Genomic DNA, 24,706 nt, shown 5'->3' on the forward strand with positions numbered 1-24,706 from the left:
ATCCCTGAACAACGTGAGTTTGAACTGTGTGGGTCCACTTACATGTGGGTTTTATTCCATCTCTGTCCCCCTGAGACAGCAAGGTCTACCCCTTCTCCTCTTCCTCAGCCTACTCATGTGAAGACAATGAGGCGGAAGACCTTAATTATGATCTACTTCCACTTAATGGATAGTAAATATATTTTCTCTTCCTTATGATTTTTTAAGTAACATTTTCTTTCCTCTACCTTAGTTTATTATAAGAATGCAGTATAGGGTACATATAACATACAACATATGTGATAATTGTTTGTGTTATTGGAAGGCTTCTGGTCAACAGTAGGCTGTTAATAGCTAAGTTTTGGGGGGAATCAAAAGTTATACACAGATTTTTGATTATACTGGGGGAGTTGGCACCCCTCACCCCCACATTGTTCAAGGATCAACTGTATTGAATCTCTGTTCATTCTTCAAATGTCACCTCCAATTTGAAGCCTCTCCTAATAATCATGGCAGGAAATATCCTCTTCTTTTTGAACACCTGTAGGGTTATAACTGGAGCTTGGATGGAAGGCGGATGAGGCAGACAGGAAACAGTTACAGCATAATCAAACCAAAATACAGTTATTGCTATTTGAAAGTATCAAGTTAAAAAAGAAATTATCTTGGATGGCAGATAGTCAGAAGGAGGAAGCATCAGTAGCAAATAGCAGAGCTGAGACACAGGTGAACGATTCTAGTCATTTGGAATGATGGGGAGTGGGGATCGGGAAGATACAGGACCCAGCCCTCTGCCACTAGGCTGGAAACCAGCACAGGGACACACGCACGATGGAGACCATACAAGAGAAAAAACACAGTACTGGAAAAGGGTACAAGACAAGGTTGAGAATAACATAAATGAGGTCTGCCTGTAACAGCCCCAAGTTATACCCATTATTCTCATGTAATTTTTAATAACATGCCCTTTTACTTAGGAAAGTGTCTTGGGCTGGGCAACACCATACATGGCCTCCATAGTCACATTAGTCATCAGCTAATAAGGCAAGAGATGGGTTATTGGCATGGGCTCAATGTCACAGTAGGACTCTGGTAATATTTGGCTCACTGTGTTCTTTATCTTTGAGATGGTCTTCTGCATTTTTTTCATGATCTTGAAATTCTGCCCATCCTTCAAGTCACCTTATAAATACCTTCTCTGGCCACCTGAAATAGACTGTACCATATCTACACAATGAAAATACTACGTGCATCATCTATGCAATACTTACTGCACTGATTTACGTTGCTGTTCTATTCCATGCAGACATAATAGGAAATCCCGAGGCCAATGGTCTGTGATACATTCATATCAGATTCATGCAGGAAATAAATGTGCCTCATTTCCAGTGTGAATCCTCCCATAGAAAACTATACAAAGCTGTAAGGATTCCATAATCCAAATCATTTTCTTTGATTTAAGAGAAGTTCATTAATTTAGTGAAGAGATATTTATTGAGCACTACTAAGTTTCAGAGTCTATTCAAGTTGGTGGAATTGTCTCATGGATCACAGTTAGGAAAAAAATTAAGCCACTGGCCTCATAGAGCTTACAGCCTAATGGAGAAGGATAGACAACACAAAGAAACATAAAGATTGATAATCTTTCAAATCTCTCACTATAAACAAAGCCTTTCCTCACTGTTCTACTTAAAATTGCAATCCGCTATAAGCACTCCTCACCCCCTTGCCAACTTTAAGGTTTTCGAAAACATTTATTACCACCAGACATATTACATCTTTTATTTGTTGACTTGATTAATGTCTGTTTTCTCCAGTTAGAAAGTAGGATCTATTTTATTTACTCCTAAACCCCAGGAGCACAGAACAGTGTCTAACAGAGGGTAGGTCTTCTGCAAATAGCTGTTGAATGATTCAGCAAATCGTATGTGTCAGAAGGTGATTAGTGATAGCAAACTTAAGAGAAAACAGTTAATATTAGAGCTACAGAAGTGGTAGCACAGTTTGGGATTTACAAGTAGGTGACCAGGTAGGCCTCATTTGGAGGGTGACAGTTGAACAAAGGCTTGAAAGAGGCTAGGAGTGGGCCTGACATCCACTAAACAGCAATGCTCAGTGGGTTCAAAGTAGAGAGAGAGTAGTTAGAGATGAGTAAAGAAAGGGGAAAAGCCTGGAAATGCAGCAGAGTGCATGGTACCTTATAAGGACCTGGGCTTGTATCCTGTTTTATATATTTTTTTAATCTTATGATCTGATTTATTCCCATAGTTCACAACTGGGGACAATTTTGCCCCAAAAGGGCATATAGTACTGTCTGGAGACATCTTTGGTTGTCACAACTGTGAGGAGGGGTGCTACTGGGTGGAGGCCAAGGATGCTGCGAAATGAACATCCTGTAATACACAGGACAGCCTCTCTCCCCAAACAAAGTATCATCACAACGCATGGGTATTGCTGGGGCTTAGAAACCCTGACTTAACCTTTCAAGGATGACCGTGGCTGCTGTGATGAGATAGACACAGGGAGGGCCAGCGTAAACATAAGGAGGCCCATTAGGAGCAATTGCAGCGAGCCAGTGAGTTCTGGTGCTGGTTCAGGCTCGGGTGGTAGGGGTGGCGCTCTAGAGAAGTGTTTGGATTGCAGACATACCACAAAGGTGAGTCAATAAAATTTGCTGATTGTCTGCATTTGGGTTGTGAGAGGAAGGTGAAAGCTAAGGACAACCATAAGGTTTCTGGTTTGAATGTCTGTAAGAATTGCTGGTGTCAATGGTTATGGGGATGTCTGGGCATGCAGTAGGATTTGGGGGATGTGGCAAAATCAGATATTAAGTTGGTGATATGCTAGATATGAAATGCCTATTAGACACGTGATGCCCCCCAGTAGGGCACCTTGGCATGCCGAGTGTTTTTGAGCTGAAGGAGACAGGAGGGCCTCAGAAGCAGGAAGGTCTCTCTGTGACCTTCTGATCCTCCTCTCCTGCCCCACTTTTTACTCCAAAGCAAGCCATAAAGCCTAGAAGCTCACTCTCTGACCTACTTCCCCTGAGAGCATGTCATAAGACCTTCGTGTGACAAGTATTCTGTCTTATCCTGGAGGAAAAGAGTGATGCACAGAGAGGCCTAGAAGGATCTGAATGAGCTTTGCTAAATTCCTTCCAGTTTATTACCGTTAGGTCATACCCCCTTTTTGTCCAATCACGTTCCTCCACAACTATTCACATCTCTCTTCAAATTTATCATAATAATACATAGTGTTCCCTGAGTCTTTGGGTCTTCATTTCTAAAGGCTCCCATGTCATGTAAAACTTTGTTAAATAAATTTGTTATGCTTTTCTCCTATAAATTTGTCTTTTGTTATAGGAGTGTCAGTTGTGGACTTTTTGATGGGTAAGGAGAGATATTACTTTTTCTTCCATAGAGCAGCGAGGTGGAGCTATCACGTGTGCATTTGGATAGGTGCGTCTGGAGTTAAGAAGAAGTGTCTAGGCTTGAATTACATATTTGGGATTCATCCATGTGTGGGTCTTATTTACAGACCCAAAGGGAATGAATATAGAAAGTGAAGACAAGAGAACCAAGACTTGAACCCCAGCGTATGCTAATATGAAGAAGTGACAGAGAAATAGGAAAGGAATTACAGGAAGCTCTAAAACACTGTCCTTTCCTCCACACATTCACAGAGCTCTAGGCCCTCAAATAATTGGGATTTATTTTTTAAATCTTCGTGCTATATCTGGGTGCTTGGGGCTGTCACCAGTGCCCTGAGAATCCATCCATTCCAGGAAAATGAGTCTTTTATCGAGGCTTCCCAGCACCTCTTTGGTTCATGCTCTGACACTTCTCTGCTTTCTGGCCCCTGACCATTTATGCTGCTGCCTCTGGTGTCAACGTTCTGCTCCCTTCCCCTTCTGCCACAGCGGCTGCTGCTACAGCTGTGCTTGTCATCATTCTTTCTATCCAGCTGACTGGATCTCCACTCAACCATCCGGAGTTGTTGATTTGGCCGTGTGTGTGCGCATGTGCACCTGTGTAATATATGTGCCTTAGAAGCTTTCACTGCACATAGCTGTAATCCCTACTTCTAGTTCCTACATCATGATAAGTTCTATCTCTCTCTGGGCTTTTGAACCTGTTATGCCCAATTCCTGGAACACTCTTTTCTTCCTTCGTAGACTGGGGAGCTCTACTTTTATTTCTCAGATATCAGCTAAGAGGCCACATTCTTCAGAGAGCTTTCCCCGAGCTTCCAAGATTGATTTTGGTGACCTTGTGCTAATTGTCACAACATATTGAAATTTTCATTTTACGTGTCAGCATCCTCCATTCAAACACAAGCTCTTTGAAAGTAATGTCTCTGTCCTGTTCGCTATTGTATCTCTACTATATGACACAGGGTATATGCATTCTAGAATGTTTGTTGGATCAATAAAATGATAATTTATATGTTTTGTATTTTTAATCAGGCTGAAAATAATTCAGGATGAAATCACATGAATGATTTGCCTCATCACCTAGTGTATTGCATGGCATAAGGTTGAATGCAAGTAAATAATCGTTGATTCATATAATTGAGTTCATACTATGAATTACTATATTCATTTGAATTTCTTTACCCACGGTATTCTTGCTGAAAGGAAGTCATGCCCTGAATATTCCCCTGGGTCATCAGTTCTGAATAACACAAAATTTAAATTAAATCTCTTTCTTCTTTTTCTGTCAGTAGAGGGACTAAAATGAGAAAGGTGAAAAGACCAGAGAGAAATGATCAGATTAGCAGCTTTGAAACTGTACAGACTTGTGGTAGTTCAGTAGCCAAGTATGAATATTAAAGTGTTATATAAAGGTCAGGCAATGTAAAAGTGCTTCGGGCAAAGTGGAAATGTTACTACAGCAAACAATGCCCTAAGTTTGTGAAGCTCTATACGATAACCTTTGTGTAGCTTTGACTTTGAAATAGGTCGATTGTCAATGCATATAAATATCCCTTTCTCTTTCTCAAAGGTCAATCAGTATTATCTTAAAAAGAAACAAACAAAATTGAATCAAGCTATGGAAAATCTAAAAAGAGAAGCATGGTTGTAAAACTAATGATATGTATGATTTTGCCTAACTGGAGATGTGAATCCTCATACCCTTTTGGCAGATCAAGCAGACCAAGGTATTTATAGTTTTGCAAACATCACAATATTCCATGCTTTGATACCAGCTACCATTTCTGCTTGGAAAGTCCCCCACAGTCCAAAACAACAGCAACATATATGGCTCTCTCCTACTCATCTTTCTATGTTTAAATCATTTATAATCCCCTCTATACACATGTGAGCACACACACACAAACACACACATACAAACACACATATTGGTTGGATTTAGATCCCTCTTCTCTAGGTTTCTGTAGCATCACACTCATGATCTTTTATAGAGCTTATCCCACTGTCTTAAATTTTGTTTTTTTTGTCTAAATTTGCTAATAGGTTGTGACTAATTGCAAATTGTGAAACCATGCTTTCCTCAATGCTGTATTTCCCGGTGCCTAGTATCCTAGAACAAAACAGATGCTCACTAAATATTGAGTGACTCTAGTCGACAATGAATAAATAAGCCATGCAAATCAAAGTTGAAGATATTTGCTATGGTGGCTATTTAATTTGAAGATTTCATTATGTAAAACTCAAACACCATTAATAGAATCATATTCATCTCTTTTGAATAAAATTGCTTTGGAATGATTTCACAATGTGTTTGTTTTAATTCTCAGTGAGACAGCTTTAAGAATTTGTCTTTGAGATGACACTAACCATTTGGTCTGAAATGGGCTACAGAATGTCTCTGGGGATTTAAGATTTATCAAGGCTCTTCTGTAGAGCCAGGTGTATTTAGGGGATTTCTGTTCCTCTGGCTTAATGCCATTTTTAATCTCTGACCTGTGTGATTAGCGAAATCCAAGATAACATTAAACAGTAAATAAGAAAAGGAAAAAGAAAGGTCTAGAATTCCATTTTATTTATGCCTTTCTTTCTGTATATTTCTGGTTTATCCTCTTGATGCTTCACTGTATAGAGCAACGTTTGTATCTGTGGTCTTCGAAGGACACTTCTGGACCTACCAGTTGATTATTGTCTCTACAAGCCTGATACACACACATCCATACTCCTATGGCTGAATTGTTCTTCTCATTCTAACAGAAAAGAAAACGAGGCTGCCTCAGCAACACTTCATGCTTCACGTGAGACAGAAAGGATGGCGATGTGTTCTTATGTGAGTGATGGAATCAGAGTGTTTTTCTTTCATTTGAGTATGTTGACAAACAATTGTCAGTTTACCTATGTTCTCATCTGCTTTTTGAAAGGGAATATTAAGGACTTAAATAAAGACAGACATTACAATATCCTAAAGTGAATTTCTGATTTAGTAGTATAAGGGGAGGAAGCATGCCTGTAGTAGGGAAAACCTATAGATTTCAGATCCAGACAGACATACATTCAAGCCCTTGCTATAGAACACACTAACTGTGAACTGGAAGGAATGATTTAATTATTCAAAGATCAAATTATTCAACTATAGGAGGGGGTATGTTGAGATTTAGCTCATGAAAATAATTGTTCAAATGAAACAATTTAAAAATTCAGAGATGACAGGAGGAACAGAAAGAAATGTCCATTTGCTGAGAGGTTACTATGTTTTCAATTTTTCTAAATGAAGCATTAGACTATATCTTTTTTATGTTTTATTTCTGTAAATTTTCACAACAGACCCTAAACCACAGTAAACCACAAATGATAGTTCCTTTTCTCATAACAAAAATTTTCCCAAATGAGTATGGAGTATGAATTGCTAACTTTATAACATTCATTATTTCTAAATTTCATTATCTCACTTCCTGGATGCCTTTAGTATAGATTTAGCAGGCAAACCAACTTTAGTTCAAAGCCAAGCTCTGGTATGAATAGCTATGTGGCTTTGGATAAATCTCATACCTTACTAATATGGTCTACAACCTGGGTTCATTTTGCAGCTCCACTGCCTACTAGGAGAGTGAGTACTCGAAATGCAAATACAATAAAACTTGGTAAAACCACACCCTGAGCTCACATGCAGGGAGACTGAATCAAGTTCTCTTTCAATCCCTGCCCAGAACAAAGATAGTCTGTAATTCTTCTGAGATAGCTGGGAAAGGAATAGTGAGTGAATCCCAATATCCCCAAATAGGGCCAATAAGATGAACATTAACTCATTAAAAATTTCTAAAACCTTTCTTTTGTTGTGCACTTTTTAGTTTAGTATAGTCCCATTTATCTATTTTTGTTTCTGTTGTCTGTGTTTTTGAGATCTTAGCCATAAAATCAGTGCCTAGACCAATGTCTTAGAGTGTTTCCTTTATATTTCATGCTAGGAGTTTTATAGTTTCTGGTCTTACATCTAAGTCTTTAATCCATTTTGAGTTGATTTTTCGTATATGGTGAGAGACAGGGATCTAGTTTCATTCTTCTGCATATAGATACCCAGTTTTCCCAGAATCATGTATCGAAGAGGGTCTCCTTTCCCCAAGGTATGCTCTTGGTGCCTTTGTTGAGAATCAGTTGGCTATAAATATGTGGATTTATTTCTGTGTTCTTTATTCTGTTTCATTGATCTATGTGTTTGTTTTTATACCACTATCATGATGTTTTGGTTACAAAGTTACAGCCTTGTAATATATTTTGAAGTCAGGTAGTATGATGCCTCCAGGTTTGTTCTTTTTGCTTGGTATATCAAAGAAGTACCTGCACCTCCATGTTTATTGCAGCACTATTCACAATAGCAAAGATATGGAATCAACCTAAGTGTCCATCAATGCATGAGTGGATAAAGAAAATATGGTATTTATATACAATGAATACTATTTTGCCATAAAAATAATGTAATACTGCCATTTACAGCAACGTGGATGGAACTTGAGGTCATTAAGTGAAATACGCCAGGCACAGAAAGAAAAATATTGCCTGTTCTCACTCATATATGGTAGCTAAAATAGTGGATCTCATGGAGGTAGAGTAGAGTGATAGATTCCAGAGGCTGAGAAGTGTATGTGGGTGGGGTGGGGGGGATGAAGGGAGGTGGATTAATGGGTACAAATATACAGTTAAATAGAAGGAATAGGTTCTAATGTTCAATAGTAGAGTAGGGTGACTATAGTATTGTATATTTGAAAGTAGCTAAAAGATGGCTCTTAAAATGTTTCCACCTCCTAGAAATGATAAATACTTGAACTAATGGATGTCCTAAATACCCTATCTTGATCATTACACAATCGATGCATGTAACAAAATGTCAATGTACACCATGAATACGTACAAATGTTAGGTATAAATGAAAAGTATTTTCAATAAAACATTTCTGGAATGATTAAAAATGCTGTGAATGTCCTATAGCTGGAATTATCAACTACCCACAGGTGGTGGCAAACTCCAGGCAGGTCCCATATAGATTTGGATTACACAGCTGGACTACCACCCTCTCTCACCCTCACCACCACCCCAGACTTTAACCACACAGACTCAAACTGGTCAATCCATTAACCTGTTAATAACATGGCACCACACTTCATGCGACTTTTATGTTTTGGACTCTACTTGCTACAATATGGCATGGTTGGTCTGCTGTCATGTGTGGGCACCTACCTCTAGCGGAGCTCTGAGGATTAAATTAGATAACCCACATAAAACACTTATCACTGTGACAGGCACTCAGCAAATGAAAATAAATTGTGACCGGTTATTGTTAATTGAAATACAGATCCAAATGTAAAAGGAAGTGTTATGTTTCAGTGCTATTTTGTTACCTTTTCCAAATAAAACAATACAATGCTTTTCTCACACTGACATATTAATATAAAAACATCTTTAAAAATTACATATATATGTATATATGGTCTATATCTGTATCTATCAATCTATCTGTTTGAAACAGAATTGTTTTAAAATATAAGTGTATCAGACTATAGAAATGTCAAGAAACAATAAAATTTAGCTAGAATTGTCTGTACCTTTCTGGCACAAACATATTCAGAAGCACTGGGCACAGCCCTGAGACCATAAGAAGACTCCACAATGGGAACGATCATTGCATAAATTGAATTTAAAAGACTGATTTGAAAAATGAGGCTCTTCTGATAAAACAACAACTATTGTCCTGGTTAAATAACCACATTTACATATGAGTGAAGGTTGGCTGTTTTGTGTGACATCAACATATTTTCAAGTGCCATTCAGACATCTAAGTTCTGTGTCCTCCCACTGGAAAAAAATAAATAAAAGATATGTTTTGATTCCTTATCACTGAACTTTTACATTGTTCTCAGATTGATTGGAAAGACTGGGATCGTAACCATAGATGCTGTACCATATCTTAGAATAATGAAATGAAAGAGCATCAATATATCTAATGAATCTGTGAGGGGACAGACATATAATGACATATGCAATGGTAAAGATCAAAATGAAAAATTATGTAAACATGCTACACACACACACAACATATACACATCAGCACCTGCATTGCTTTCACCACTGTTATCCTGACATTCATTTGCTAAGCTTTGTCAATTGTCAATGGAAAAGATTTGCATATGAATAAAACTATAAAAATTATATGTAAGTCATAATGTATCAATGAACTACTTCCAGAATAGTTTACTTAGGAATTTCCTTTCCTTGTCCAGAATGAAATATAGATGAAGTAAGGTATGCTCAAATTAAAAGTGAGATGACAATTAGGATACATAGAATAATTCAATCTGTTTGGAGTATTATCATTTGTTGGATAACAAATTTCCACGATACTTAGAATTTCCAAATATTATTGATAGTAAAGAATGGACAAATGAAGGAATAAGAGTGATTTGTCAGAAAAAGCATAGTTTTGGGGTTAATAGCCTTGTGGACTTGGGTGAGTTAGTTATTTATTTTGGGCTTCTGTTTTTAGCTACAACATAAGAATAATGGTAACCTCTATTATTGCAAGACTGTTGAAGGATTTGAGGTAATGCCAATAATGTTATCTATGTAAAAGAAAGCCCTAGCTCTATTAATTGTGAGAAAATTGAGATAATGTGTAAAAATAGCCTCGCAGGTTGCCTGGCACACAATAAGTCTTCCATGCACATTAGGACTTCCAACCCGCACACTCTGACAGACACATTTACACGCACAATTTTAAAGAACTATCTTCTTATAGTAATAATGCAAAGTAATTTTAGTTATATTTACTAAATAGAAAGGTTAACCTTATTCATTTATAAGAAATATTAGAATTAATTTTTTAAAAAATACACATGATTTATAAGGATTCAGCTTTAAATAATCCTGCATTTGAAATGGACATATATGTGCATATACTGTCTCCTCAATTCCATTCATCTTACTTTCCATCCATAATCTGAATTCCATATCTGTCATTTCAATAAATTACTTTTGGTTGGAGTTCATTACTGGAGAGCTATTGTGAATCCTTTGGGGGTGGTGAGTCAGCCTGCTTTTTCATTTTACTGAGTTTTTATGCTGGTGCCTTCTCATCTGGGGCCACTTCTCTCAGCTCATAACAAACAGAAGATATGGTACACCTGTTCTCCTCTGCTGGGACCTCTGTTGCTCAGTGAAGATCAGGATGGATTCCTGGATGGTGTGATTGGATCTTACTCCAGAATCTTGACCATGCAGGAGAGGGGTGGGTGCACTGTAAGCCTTTATCGCTGCTGCTCTGCTCTGTCTCCCCTGTTTCCTTGTGTTTGTCACCAGGCTGCCATAACAGGGCCAGTCTGTTGCACAGGAGATGGAGCTGGCCAGCCAGATGCTATGTGCATGGGGAATGGAGCAGTTCAGCTGGGCATGGTGCACATGTGTGCGGGCCTGGGCAGCTGAAGTGCCAGGCATGTGGGCTGGATGAGGTCCACCCATAGTGTGGCACAGTGTGTAGTAGGCGCTTAGGGCACAGCAGCCTTGCAGGCCTACAGGGTGTAGGGTGGAGTGGCCCTCAGTGTGAAATGAGCTGGCAGGTTACAGCTCACACATGAGGTGAAGCAAGACTCCTGGACAGAGCAGACCCATGGCACAAGGTCCCTACTCTGGATGGAGCAGGTTCACAGGATGTGACACTCATGGGCATGGGCCAGGGCAGCCATGGGCCAGGGTGTTGTGAGTGGGGCAGGGCAGACATTGGGCATGGCACCCAGGATGCCTATGCAGGACAATGCAGGTCCTTGTCTTGTGGACCTCCATGAAAAGGCCATGGCTGTGCTAGCTTTCATCCTGCTTCAGGGCCTTTCAGGCAGTGGTGGCAGTGGCAGGGGTCCATTAGGTGTGAATTTACCCAACCTCTCATCCCACTCCCACCTGCTTGATTTCCATTGAATTTTACAACCATATGGGCCCATGAGTGTTGATCTAATTAGTCCCAATTTAGTAGTGAGTACATGAGGTGTTTGTTTGTCCATTCTTGTGATACTTCACTTAAAAGGATGGTTTCCACTTCCATCCAGGTTATTACACAAGGTATTTGTTTACCATTTTTTATGGCTGAGTAGTATTCCAGGGTATACATGTACCACATTTTATTAATCCACTTATGTATTTATGGACACTTGGATTGTTTCCACATCTTTGAAATTGTGAATTGTGCTGCTATAAATATCCCAATGCAAGTGTTGTTTTTTTTTTATAGGATGTCTCTTTCTCCCTTGGGTAAATACCCACTAGTGGGTTTGCTGGATCAAGTGGTAGATCTACTTTTAGTTCTTTGAGGTATCTCCATATTACTTTCCATAGAGGTTGTGCTAGTTTTCAGTCCCACAAACAGTGTATGCTCAATGTCTCCAATCATCAGGAAAATGTGAATCAAAACCAAAATGAGATATGACCTAACTCCAGTGAGAATGGCTTTTATCAAAACTCCCAACCAACAGATGCTGACATGTATGTGGAGAGATTTTCTAATATTTTCTTTAGTGATTTTGTACCCGAGTTCATGAGATAGATTGTTTAAATTTTTTTCTTGTAATAACCTTGTGAGGTCCTGATATGAAGATTATTTTGGTCTTACCAGATGAATTGGAAAGTGTTTTTTTTCTTCTTCTTTTTTTTCTCTAGAGAAGTAAGTTTAAGATTGATGTTATTTCTTCAAATGCCTCAAAGGAAAGACTTATTCTGACAGTTTGAATCACATTTTTGTGTTTTTCTTCTGGGATATTGGTCTCAAGTTTCAGCTGTCTTGGTAGCTCTATGATGCCTTCAAACGGATGTATTTTGCATTTTATCTAGCATTTATCCTTTTGCTTGGTAGGATATTCGTTTGCTACAAGCTAATCTGTTATAAGAAAGTGGAAATATGTTACTTAAAAATTTACACTACATTAACACAACTTCTTCAAAAGATTGAAGATATTTTCTCCTAGGATCAATTCACAAAGACCCAAGTGTTTCACATCATGTACATGACTAGAGCTACATGCCCAACCTCATTCCCAGCTCTAAGCTACACAATAAGGATGTTAAGATAACAACAAAAATTGGTTATTTGCAAAAGCAGGTGACCATGGGATTTATTAGTCATTAGTAATTAAATAGCAATGAAAAGAAATGTTTTGCAGTAAGTTGGGGGTGTTAATAACAGCTTCATAATATCCAGTGCTATCCACCAAATAAACAAAAATAAAACCAAAAAACTTTCATAAACTTTGACCAATGCCTTCAACAGACAACGAAATCATCTCATCAGATTAGGTGGATAGTTCAAGGTTGCAGCAACTTGATGCATTGTAAACAGCCTCAGAAGAGTTAGTATCTTCTTTGCTTATGGACCCAAGGCATTTCTGGATTTAAATCCCAGATCTGCTTTTTAAAACGTGTGGGGCTTCTGAAATGCCATTTGGCTTCTATATACATTTCATTATGTATAAATGGCTTAGTCTTGTACAAATCCATTCCCACATAACTGTTGGAATGCTTTCAATACAACCTAGTCAGATCATACCACTCCCTATTTGTGAAACATTTCAATGGATTTTCATCACCTTTCGATTAGAGTATAAGTTACTTTGCCAATGATTGCGCTATCCGAGCCAATGAAACTTCCTCATCCCAGGGTTGTCCCTCAGTAGTCTTTTATCATTTCCATAGCCATCACCTTTCCCTGTCCTGTTCCTTCTCGTAGGAACATTCTTCCTCTAGGTATTCATGTGGCGGCTGCCGTCTTCTCATTGCTCATGTACACACTAAAGTGTCCTCTCCTCAGAATTGCCTGCCCCGACCACAGGATAAAAAAAGAACTCCTCTCATATCCCCATTCCGCATGATGCTCTATTGTATTGTTTTTATAAAATTTGTTGGTCTTCAAAATCATCTTGTTTATTTATTTACTGTTTTTATTCTTCCCTGTCCCCCAAATATAAGCCCCATGAAACAAGGATCTTTTCTTTGTGTTTCTCAATTAAATCTCCAGTACCTAGAACAGTGTTTGTTAAAACATCAAGAAGACAGTTGATGGATGAATGAATGAATGAAATACTGTAAAGATTAAGTAAAATGTCTGCCTAAATAGCAGGTTCTCAGTTAATAATAATTTTCTTCCCTTTTTTTTCTTACCTTAAATTCTTTTCTTATGAAGTCCCCAAATCTGTGTCTGCTACCCCTATGTACAGAATATCAGCTGTACCTCATGGTTGCCTTCTTTGTTTTAGAAAGGGTCACCTCCTTTAGTCATCAAGTTGTCAGCTCAAACTTGGGTCTACCTCCCATGATTCATTTTCATAGTTGATAAGGAAATAGTTTCTCATTTGTGTTATTCCAAAGCCATCTTGCGTGGATGTAACTATTGTTTTAATCTGAGCTCCAACAGCTTAATCACACTCAGAGCTCGTGATCCCTGGTGGAAAGACTGAAGCTTGGCCACACAGGCTGGGAAAGGAAGCTCACTCAGTCATGGAGTCAATCAGACATAGCCTGCTGGTTACTTTTCCCGGGAACCGACATCAACCAAGGCAGCCTCCAGCTGGTCTGTTGTCATTATTGCTGTGATGAGTGCTGCCTTATAAAACAGAGAATGTACAATGACTCTGATTCTTTATTCATAAAGAAAAATGGGAATTTGAGACATTCATGCATGCCAGGAATAACACAAAGATAATGAGACTGACTGTGTGTGTGCACATGTGTGTGTTGTGTGGTGGTAAGGAGAGTCATCAATGACAATTAAAAGTGGAGACTGGAGACTATGTCAAAAGTGGGTTGTTTTAAACAGAGAGAGGAGTCAGAGACTCAAGAGACAAGTTTTTGTGACCTATGTAGGCTTTGGAGAAGGACACACCCAGGATCAACAGCTCATTAACAATGAGACTTTGGATATGTTGTGATGAAAGAAGAGATAATGTATGCAAAGCAATTGGTACTATTTCAGGAGTATAGGGGACGCTTGCTACATGGAAGCTATTGTTATTCAGACCAGTTCTTCCTTCTTTATAATTGTGCGTGGAAAAGTTCACAAATGCAGACATTTATGAAAGCAAATATGTTCTGATTTTCCCTTCTAAAATTATCGGGTGATCCCATCTGCTTACTGCTAATAAGTCTGGTTGCATTATCAGATACTGGAGCAGGTTTGGCAAGACTCAACAGGAGAATGTCGATTTCCTAGGATGAACTATTGTGTTCCTGTGTTATTTACAAGCACCTGATCCACTCTTAACTCACACATCTAATGGCACTAGCAGAATTGAATGGAGCTCAAATATAGATCAGAACCCCACTGGCCTTTATTGATTCTTCGTCTTCATTGAAATCTTCAGCCATCTGCATATTAAAATCTTTATTTAGGAGGAACAGATTATTTTATTATAACAATAACCCTAATGATAATATGGTTATGGCTTTGAATAAATCAAGCTCTGTGTGCCACAAAATCATGCAGAATCTGTGTGTGTGCTTATTCACCCATATCTGAATCTATTTATAGATTTGTATATATATTTGCATATGCTTATCTGCACATTACCCATTAATTATATGTATGTGCGTTTGTATATGCCTATAGAAATGTGTCTCAGTGTAAGCAGATGTGCGTGTGTCTCAATGTATGTGAGTACACTCAGATAACTATATTCATATATGTCTTGAAAATATCTCCAAAATGCAGCAGAGAATACTATCTTTCTGAGAGTCTTTATGATGCACATAAATAGCACAAGACTTAAGCAACCAGGATTGAAATTTGAGTTCTTCCACCTTTGTAATCTTTAGGTTTGTCATATGATGCTTAAATTTTTTGACCCACCATATGTAAATCTGAATCATAAGATTTTTTTGAAGTTGAAATAAGACAACCTATCAGAACATTATGCCTAGCACAAAGTAGACATTCAATAAATGATATATCTTTTCTTCCCTTCTTTATTTCTTACTTCCTTTCTTTCTTTAAAACAAAGTTACTTCAACTGTAAATGGTTTCATTGACATCTAAAATATATTATACAACATGGTAATTGAATGTTAGGACAAATATTTATTTTTGAAAAACTAATGGATATCTGGAATACTAGTAAGAGAATGAAAGATAGAATTGAAGATAGTAACTAACTGTATTGCAATTTATCATGGGATTTAACCATGTGCTTATACAAGTCCCTTGAAAAGCAGATGCCAAGATGGGATTAAATGTGCAAGAAATGAATTAAAAAATATGCTTGTGAGAGAAAATGGGAAGGGTGCTGGTAGTGCCTGAGAGAACTAAAAAACCATGATGCAAGTCATGATTGAAGGAGAGGTGGAAGGAGGCAGGTAGGCAGGCAGGCAGGCAGGAACAAAGGAAGAAAGACAGGTTGAGTGGAAGAAACTTAAACCACTGTGCAGTTCTAATGAAGGTTAGACAAGACCATTTGAATGTTCCTGAGACAAAACTGCCATCAAAGGAGTTCTATGTTTCCTAGAAATGGGAAGAACAGCCTTGATGTCAATGCAATGATGGATTTTAAGGCATAGAAGCTGGCACTTGGCAATAGTGAATCTGAGAAATATATTCTCATGTGGCCACAGGTAGGTGAGGAAGAAAAAAGGGATGTGTACTTATCATGACAGCAGCTTTGATAGGCACAGCCAAACTCCTCAGCTCCAAAGTAACTCCTCAACTGACGATACAGTATCACTAAGTATGTGCGGGTCCCGTAATTTGTGTAACCATATATTAATTTAAGTTGTTGTTAAGATTCATGGAGGAGAAGTAGAAATACAGAGTTCTACAACCCCTTGTAAGTGCAGTAGAATTTAAAGGTTCAGTTGAGGACCAAAGCAGGGGGTTTTGGAGTTAGAGTCAAAGATTAGCTCTACTATTTGACTATGTAAACCTGCCTGAGTTTCTAAATCTTTATAGATGGGCATTGTGACACCTACTCCAATAGGACTTTTTAAGAATTAAATTAGGGATAAATTCTAAGAAATTAGCATTAGGTGACAGTTTAGTATATTCCAAACACTATTTTATGCATGTTATATTAGTTTATCAAGTCCTACTAGGAAACATTAAATACAATATCTTATTCTTTTTAACTATATATATAATTTTATATTTTAACACATTTAAAAGATGAGGCCTGAAAAGGGTAAGCACCTAACTTATCCTAGTTTTTAAAAGTGTCAGAATCAGGATTAAATTCAGGCAGTCTTCCTGGAGCCCTTTCCCTAACCACTGTACAATACTCTCCTGCCTCTCAAATACATCTGGCCAAACAAAATGCCCTGATTTCAACCTTACTGCATGATCATCCCAGGTTAGGATGAAGAAGATGTGATGGTTATCTCCAGAGGAGGAACTAGTTTTAACAGCACAACGTATGTTTTCCCCAAGAATCTATTTGGAAACTTGAACTAGATCAATATAACTCCCTGTATCTTCTGCAACTCCAGAAAACAAGTGCTAGGTTGTAACAAGGGTTATAACCATTATTAGATGACTATGGGTTACTCTGTTATGACATGATATTCTTGAAATTATGTCAAAAATATCTGTTACTGCCTTAGTTTGATTTAAATGCTTCAGGATTAATGTCAAAACTATTAATACATATTCCAGGTAGCTCAGGGGAATAGAGCAATTATGTGGGCAGCAGAGGCCCCTTCAAAATCCTTCAATATGTACCATGCAGGCAGTTTCCTTTTCAGATGATGCATCTGAACAATTTCTCTTGGACAACTGAAAATTGGGGGCCCTAAAATCTAAACTGGGGTTTCAGGAGCTGACACATAGAGGAAGAAATGGTGTGTAGTAGGGTCATGGACCAGCTGTAGAGTTCAGGGTTATTTCTTCTGTTTCTGGAGATTTATATCACCTGTGGTACCAGCCAAAGGAGTAAAGGAAGAGATTAAAGGCTCCAAGTAGATTCTGAAACTAGGGACTGGTTTTGGGGTGGAGACAAATTATTGGTGACTATAAATAGTCCCAGGAGAGTGTGATGAGTGTGGGGGTGTGCCTGAGGGGTAAGCATTCCTGAGGGGTGAGCATCTGTTCACCCATAAACCCTCTGGGATTGACGCTTGATGTTTATTGCATGCACTTAGAAGACTTATGTGATATCTGGTGTTTTTGCTGCTGTCCCTTTGTAGCAGTGAGCAGTGACAGGTCACAGAGAGAGCAGTCACCTCTGAGCTTTCCCGCTCCCAGGTGGTTTATCTGGAGAGTTATTTGTCTCATGAAGATCCCCAGAGCCCAGGAGCTGTCAGTCCATTAAGGCAAGGAAAAGAATTAGTAACATCTTCTTATTTTCAGGGTGTAATAACCTGCCCTATAAATCCACCCAAGTCCTCTTGTTAATCTTTTGCCTATGAGGGAAGCAACTGCTGTTATTGGTGCTGCATTGAGAATAGGCCACTTTATTACCTTGGAAGCTATAAAATACCTCTCTAGGTGGAAGTGAGGCTAATTCTCCAAGACTGTCTAGGTAGATCCACTGATGCCCTCAGGCCTCTGACTGGTTTGGAAAGCAGACTGGTCACCCGAAGGAGGCAAGTGCAGTTCTAAATAATTGGACTTAAAATGTGCCATGATGAAAAAAAGTATCTATCAGGGGTCTATAGAAGTAAGCTTGTGATGGAGGGCAGTCTTTCCCGAATGAGCTCCACAGAGCTGGCATTTTGCAAGACTTTTATAAAACCAACAACAAAAATTGTTCCCAGGTCAAAGAGTTTAGGCACCTGTATTGAACCGGTTTAAGCAAATTACTGTGAAATTTTTAAGTCTTATTTTGAATCTCTAGGAGATATATTGTAGGCAATATTTTCTAAATATATTCAATCATGGAAAACCTTTTCCTTTTGAGAATGGCACCAAATAACATGTCCTGTCCTGTGTGCTATTTAGACATTAGCTCAAGATATGGATTTTTTTGTGTGTGCCAATATAAATTATTGAAAGCTTTGAGACTATTGTGGTTATTTGAGTCCTATAGGAGGAGTTATCTGCAAAATACTTTTCATCGAATATACTTTTACAACATATAAGTTAAACCCCTCCTACCTCTGATGCATGCATAGGTAAAAAGAGTTTCTAGTTGTGGTAGAGGGAGGATTTTGCCCAAACGCAAAAAACTACTTAATTATCTGTAAACAACCTACTGTATGGAGGCAAATGTCCACCAACTGATCGGCATGAGTACTGTGTGCTCTCCTGTTTCTGGGATTTATTTTTCCATACTACCCATGCATTTGGGGCCACATCCCCAATCATCTTTCAGTAAGTGACTTTTCTGCATCTGAAACAAAATGGCTTTAATCATGAAAAAGAAGACAAAGGCAGGAAAAGGCAGATAGCCTGGCCATCTGGATATGTCAGTCTACGTGATTATTCATAAGACAACTCAAATAAGCAGATGCCATGGATAGTAATTAAACCTTTCTTCTGTTCTCACTGGAATGTAAAAGCAGCGTTTCCACTGATGACAAAGGATCTGTGTCACATATTCAAGGGTAATCACAAAAGGGATACATAATAACCCTGTTAATCATCAGAGAATGGGAACATTTTGGCAGCGGCACTTTCTCAAGGTGATCACAATTTCTTTACACGCAGCACCAGCTCACCTTATGAAACACTTGTCAGACCTCAAACAGCGCATCCACTCGCCTGCTCTCCCGGGCTTCCAGCAATTAGCTAGCATGTCGCTTTGGTCTGCACAATTTTTTTTTTTTTCGTCCCTTCAGGTGGCTCTGTGGCCTAAATATAGTGTTATATCTACCCCCAAGGGATGCTCACTTTGTGCTCCTTAAGCTTTCTGAAATTGCAGAAGCTGCCCTTGCTGGGGGGAATAGTGTTCTTTGCCTGAACTGATTACACAGAAAAGTTGATAGCTTCCTGTGGCCCTGTGGTCTTCACTGCTTTGCTTCTTTCTCATTTTCCAAGAAAGGCAGATTTCAAGAGAAAGGTTTGCTGCGTGCGGCACGTTTAGATGAGACCTTTTCAGATAACTGTACACAGTGCTCCAAATTTCCTCTTCTTATAAGGACAGCAGTCAGATTGGACTCGGGCACACCTTAATGGACTCATTTGAACTTAGTCAGTTCTTTAAAGTCACCCTATTTCCAAATGCAGTCACGTTCTGAGGTACTGGGGTTAGGACTTCAACACATGAATTTTGAGGCACACAATTTAAACTATACCCAATAGTGCGGAAGTGACTTAATTTCTAACTCCCAGTTTCCTAATGTATTAATATAAAGTGGAAGTAATGATAGCACTTACTTTTTTGAGGATTTAATGGGGTAATATATGTTGTGAGGCTTAAATGAGATCATGCTAAGTTTCTGCCTAAAATGTTGAACAAAATAAACTGATGCTTTTTGCCTACTTCACTTGAATGAGTGCTTCATTCTTATCTATCAGGTTTCTGTTCAAGCACGACCCTAATAATTCCTTCAGAGCACTTTCAAAACCAGAAATTATCATTTTCATTTACTTATGTGCTAGCTCCTTCATTCCCCTAGAATGTAGGCTCATTAGAGAAAGAACTTGAACTGTCCAACTCATTGTCCTACCAAACTTCCTAAAATGGAGTGGGACGTATGTACAGGTTGCTCAACAGATATTAGTGAGATAAATGCATGCCGAATATTTTTAAACACATAATTATGTTTAGTTGTTTTCTTTTTCTGTGGCTTTCATCAGACCTATTTGAGGCCTTTTTATTTTGTCCATTCTATGACTCCTGCTGCCTGGCGTTCCTGTTTCCGAGCAGCACTTGGGTTCCCTCACAGCACACTGCTACTGTGATGGCTAAGTTTCTCCCTCAAGAGGACCTCCTTATCGGGACCTCAGACGGGAGGTACACAGCTGTCCTGGAGACCAGCACCAGCCTAAGGTTCCATCTCGTTTGCTCCCAGCTTCTTCCTCCTTCTTATCTGATTATTTTATACCGTTTAAAGTTGGATATATTTGGAAACAGTGCTCCACTGGGATATTTCTTCCTTTAGTGTGAAATAATTTATCAGGTACCCTCCAACTTGATATCTAGTTAAGGGCAAATTTTAATAGAGCGAGGAGATAGAGAGTATTGTAGGCATGGATATTGGGTGTGTGAACGGAATGGAGGGTGCACAGGCAGAATGTAGGAAAGATGTGTTTTTTCCATTTGCCTTCTGAAAACTGAAAATGTCCTCTTAGCTTTCTCAGGCCAGCTCTAACAAAACATTTTAAAAATTGAAATGCTTCTTATCTTTTTCCCCAACCATATTTTTCTCCTCATGGTCCCTGGCTCAGGGAAGGGCACTACATCCTTCTAAATCACTCAAACATTAATCTGGGATCCTTCTGAGCGGTTTCCTTTTCCTCACCTTCTACTCAGTTAGTCACCAGATTACGTCCCCTCTGCTTGTCTGACTCCACAAATACTGATTTGGATGAGGACTCTCCTTCGGATTACTACGTGAGTGACATCCCACGTCTTCTTTCTCACATCAATCTTTTATAAATCCACAATAAATTCCTAACTCATATGGCTTTCAGGGCCCTACAGGGACCTCTGACTCCCACCTTCTCTATCTTCTTATTTTCCACATCTTTTCATAAGAGTGTGGGTAACTCATCCCACACTCTCATCATAAGCAATATTTTTTTAGCTTTTAATTTTAGAATAATTTCAGATTTCCAGAAAAGTTGCAAAAATTGAAGAGTGGGTTCCTTTGTACTCCTCACCCAGTTTTCCCTAATTTTTAGTGTCTTACATTATTACAGTACAATTGTCACAAATAAGGAAATAAGATTGTCACACTCCTATTACATTCCTATTACCTAAGTTAACCAAGTCCACAATTTACTTGTAACTCTCTGGTTTTTACCCAATGTACTTTTTTTCTGTTCCAGGATCCCATCTAGAAAGAATGCAATATTGCATCTAGTTGTCCTGTCTCCTCAGCCTCCTCTGGACAGTGATAGTTTCTCAGACTTTTCTTGTTTTTAATGACTTTGTCAATTTTAAGTAGTGGTCAGATATTTTGTAGAATGTCTCTCAGTTTGAATTTGTCTGGTGTTTTTCACATGGTGAAATTCAGGTTGTAGATTTTTGGAGGAAGACCACAGAGGTCTGGCGTCATTCTCATACGGCTTACAAGTGATGATGTCAAGTTTGATCATCTGGCCAAGATGGTATTTGCTAGGTTTCTCCACTGTAAAGTAACCCCTTCTACCTACTTTTCCACACTCTGCTCTTTGAAAGTACAGCCCACAATTTGGGGGAAGGGGAGAGGGAGAATCTACAGGAATTATTTGGAATTTTCTGTTTGTGAGATGTATGTCTTCTACATCCATTCATTTCTTCCATTCAATATTTTATTTATGAGAGCATATTTAGATATTTATTCAATATGTTGGGTTATAATCCAATACTACATTATTTTGGTCCTCAAATTGCTTTAGCTTTGGCCATTGGGAGTTCTTTCAAGTTGGTAACTATGTCTTTTTATTTTTGAGGACTTCTCTAAATTTCTGGCACTACAAGATGCCCCATGAGGATCTTGTATATTCCTGCCCCTGCCTAAAACCCAAGGAACTCTGGTTCTTTTTAATCAAGAATGGTATCAGGAATCAAGATCTAGACATGCACATGCTCTTACCGAGTGTCATGGCTTCTAGGCTTTCTCAATAGATAGAAGTAGGAAATATATGTATACATACTAATCTGCATATATGTATCTGTAATTGTTTCTATATCTGTCCTTCTGTATGCATATTATATAACTAAACATGAGTCCATACTATGTCACAGAATCCAGTCTTGTACTTCATGGTTCCTAGCCATTTCCCCTTGTTTATCTGTAACTTCCTTCTGCAATGAGAAACGTCCCTACTGCCATTCACCATCCACTTACTTATCTGTTAAACCCCAGTATATTTGTAAAGCAGTTTCAGAATTTTTAACTCATACCCCCACAAGATGTAACTTTACCAACTAGAATATAGTGTTTATGTGCATGTTCATCATTGTCTCTTTAGCCTTACAGTTTTCAGTCAAAGCACTATTTACAAAGTTACTTAGGTCAGAAACTTCTTCAGTGAAGTTAAACTGTAAATCTTTTTGTCACAATGTATTCCATCCTGCAATTCCCCTAACTCTTGACTGATTTTTTTTTTGCATAATCTAAGGCTTATTCTTTGTACTTAATTTAAAGTTCTACAGGTTTGCCAAATGCATATGTATTCACCGCTACAGTATCATGTATGTTTTTTATCACCTCTATACTTCTGTAGTTGAATGCTGTCTCCTTTCCAAACCCTTATTAACTACCAATATGTTTCTATCCCTGTAACTTTGTTCTTTTCCAGAATGTCATATGCATTGAATCATACAACATGTAGTCTTTTTGGTGTGTCTTCATTCATTCGTCTGTATTGTTGTGTGAAATAATAGTTTGCTTCTTTTTATCACTGAATAGTAATCTATTGTAGAGATGGAGCACAGTCTATCTACTCATTGATGGGAAGACATTGAGTTACATCTAGTTTTGGCAATTACAAATAAAGCTGCTATAAATATATGCGTGTATGTTTTCAAATCAGTTTGGTAAGTAGTTTGGAGTGCGATTGTCGCATTGTATGGTTAATCTACATTTAACTACAGGTAATAATTTGAAGCTTTCTCCAAATGCACTTTACTCTCACGTGCCTCTAGACTTATGCATATGCTTTTCCTTGTCTGGAATGCTCGACCCACCCTCCTTTTTATTTGCCCACTTCTTTCTTGAAAACATCTCCTCAAGTGTCTTCTTCTCTTGCAAATCTTTCTCTCCTCTTCTTGGACTAAATTAGAGACTCTTGTGTGTACTCTCATCCATCATATGCCACTGATTTTTTTTTTTTAATTCTTGTCTTCTTCCCTCCCTTACAAGTGTGTGACATTTTCTCTTTCAGGAAAAATGTCACATCTTTCACTTCTATAACCTTAGTTGTTAGTACTGGCTTCAGTAAATAGTGGAAAGTCATTAATTGAGTGTTTAATCATGTTTCTTGAATAATACCATGACTAAGCTTCATCTAGATCCCCATTTAATTTTCCCAGTATCACTTGTGTCTGTTATAGGTATAATTTGCTTCATATTTATATTTTGCTCATAAGTTAACTCATATGTGTTGTTAATTCTGACTTATCTTCTACATTTTATATGAATTTCCAGACACATTTCAACCTTTTAAATGAAGAGACACAACTATAGTTGATTTTTCCCTTTGCTATTCATGTTTTCAGATGCCCCAAATTACTTTTCTAACATCAAATGTTTTCCCCTTTCCTTAAAAGTACAGGAGACAGACATTTCTTGAGTTTTCTGTTAGAAAGGTGAGGAGGGAGGCCTGACTCCATCAAAGCACAGTGTTGGTCATTAGTTTCCTTGCCTGTGTGCGTACATGTGTCTATATATATGCTGGAGTTAGAACACCAGGGAAGATTTATACCTGCAAAATTGTTCAGGAGTGAGTAGCATCCTTACCTCTTTGAAGAGTACTTATGTGTCCTGTGAACATTATTGGCAGTTACAAAAGGGCATCAAGGGGGAGCTTAGGCCCTTGGTTAAACTGTAAAAGCAAAACTGAACAAAAAGGGATGTAATAGTATAATGTCTCTCTTTCTTTCTGGGTGAATGGAAGAAATTATTTAAAAAGCCTCAGGCAATCTTTGAGCTCAAAAGTTTTTTTTCATTTTTCTAAAAGTGCATATGCTGAAAGGAGCTAAGCCTTTCTTTTATATTATTTATACACACAGATCATTTTTTGCTGAGATCGTGAAAAAGTGATATTAGTAAAGGCTGCGGCTGGCTGTGGTCTGGCCTGGTTGGCATCGGTGCTGGTAGCGATCGCCCGAGCCCCGCCCAGGCGCTCTAAGAAAGAGGAGAAGCTGGAGGGATGGGTGAGCAGAGGAGCACAGAAAAATGACTGAAAATCTTGTTTTCAAGAAGCCACCAACCCCAGCCCAACACTCAGCATCACACACACACACTGATAATTTTTGTGGGTGGAGCCTGTGATCAGTGAAGCAACAGAGAAGTGCCCAGCGGTAGAGCAGGGCAGGCTCTAGGTCCACACCGACGTTGCTCATGGTCCGGATACGACTGAGTTATAAAACCTATCTTACTTTTTTTTGCGTCATCTGTAACTTGGAGAAGATAAAAGAGTACCTAATTCCTAGAGCTGCAATAAGGAATTAATCAGTCACTCCACTTAAAACAGAC

This window comes from Lemur catta, chromosome 8, assembly GCF_020740605.2.
Source record: "Lemur catta isolate mLemCat1 chromosome 8, mLemCat1.pri, whole genome shotgun sequence".
NCBI classification, from domain to species: Eukaryota; Metazoa; Chordata; class Mammalia; order Primates; family Lemuridae; genus Lemur; species Lemur catta.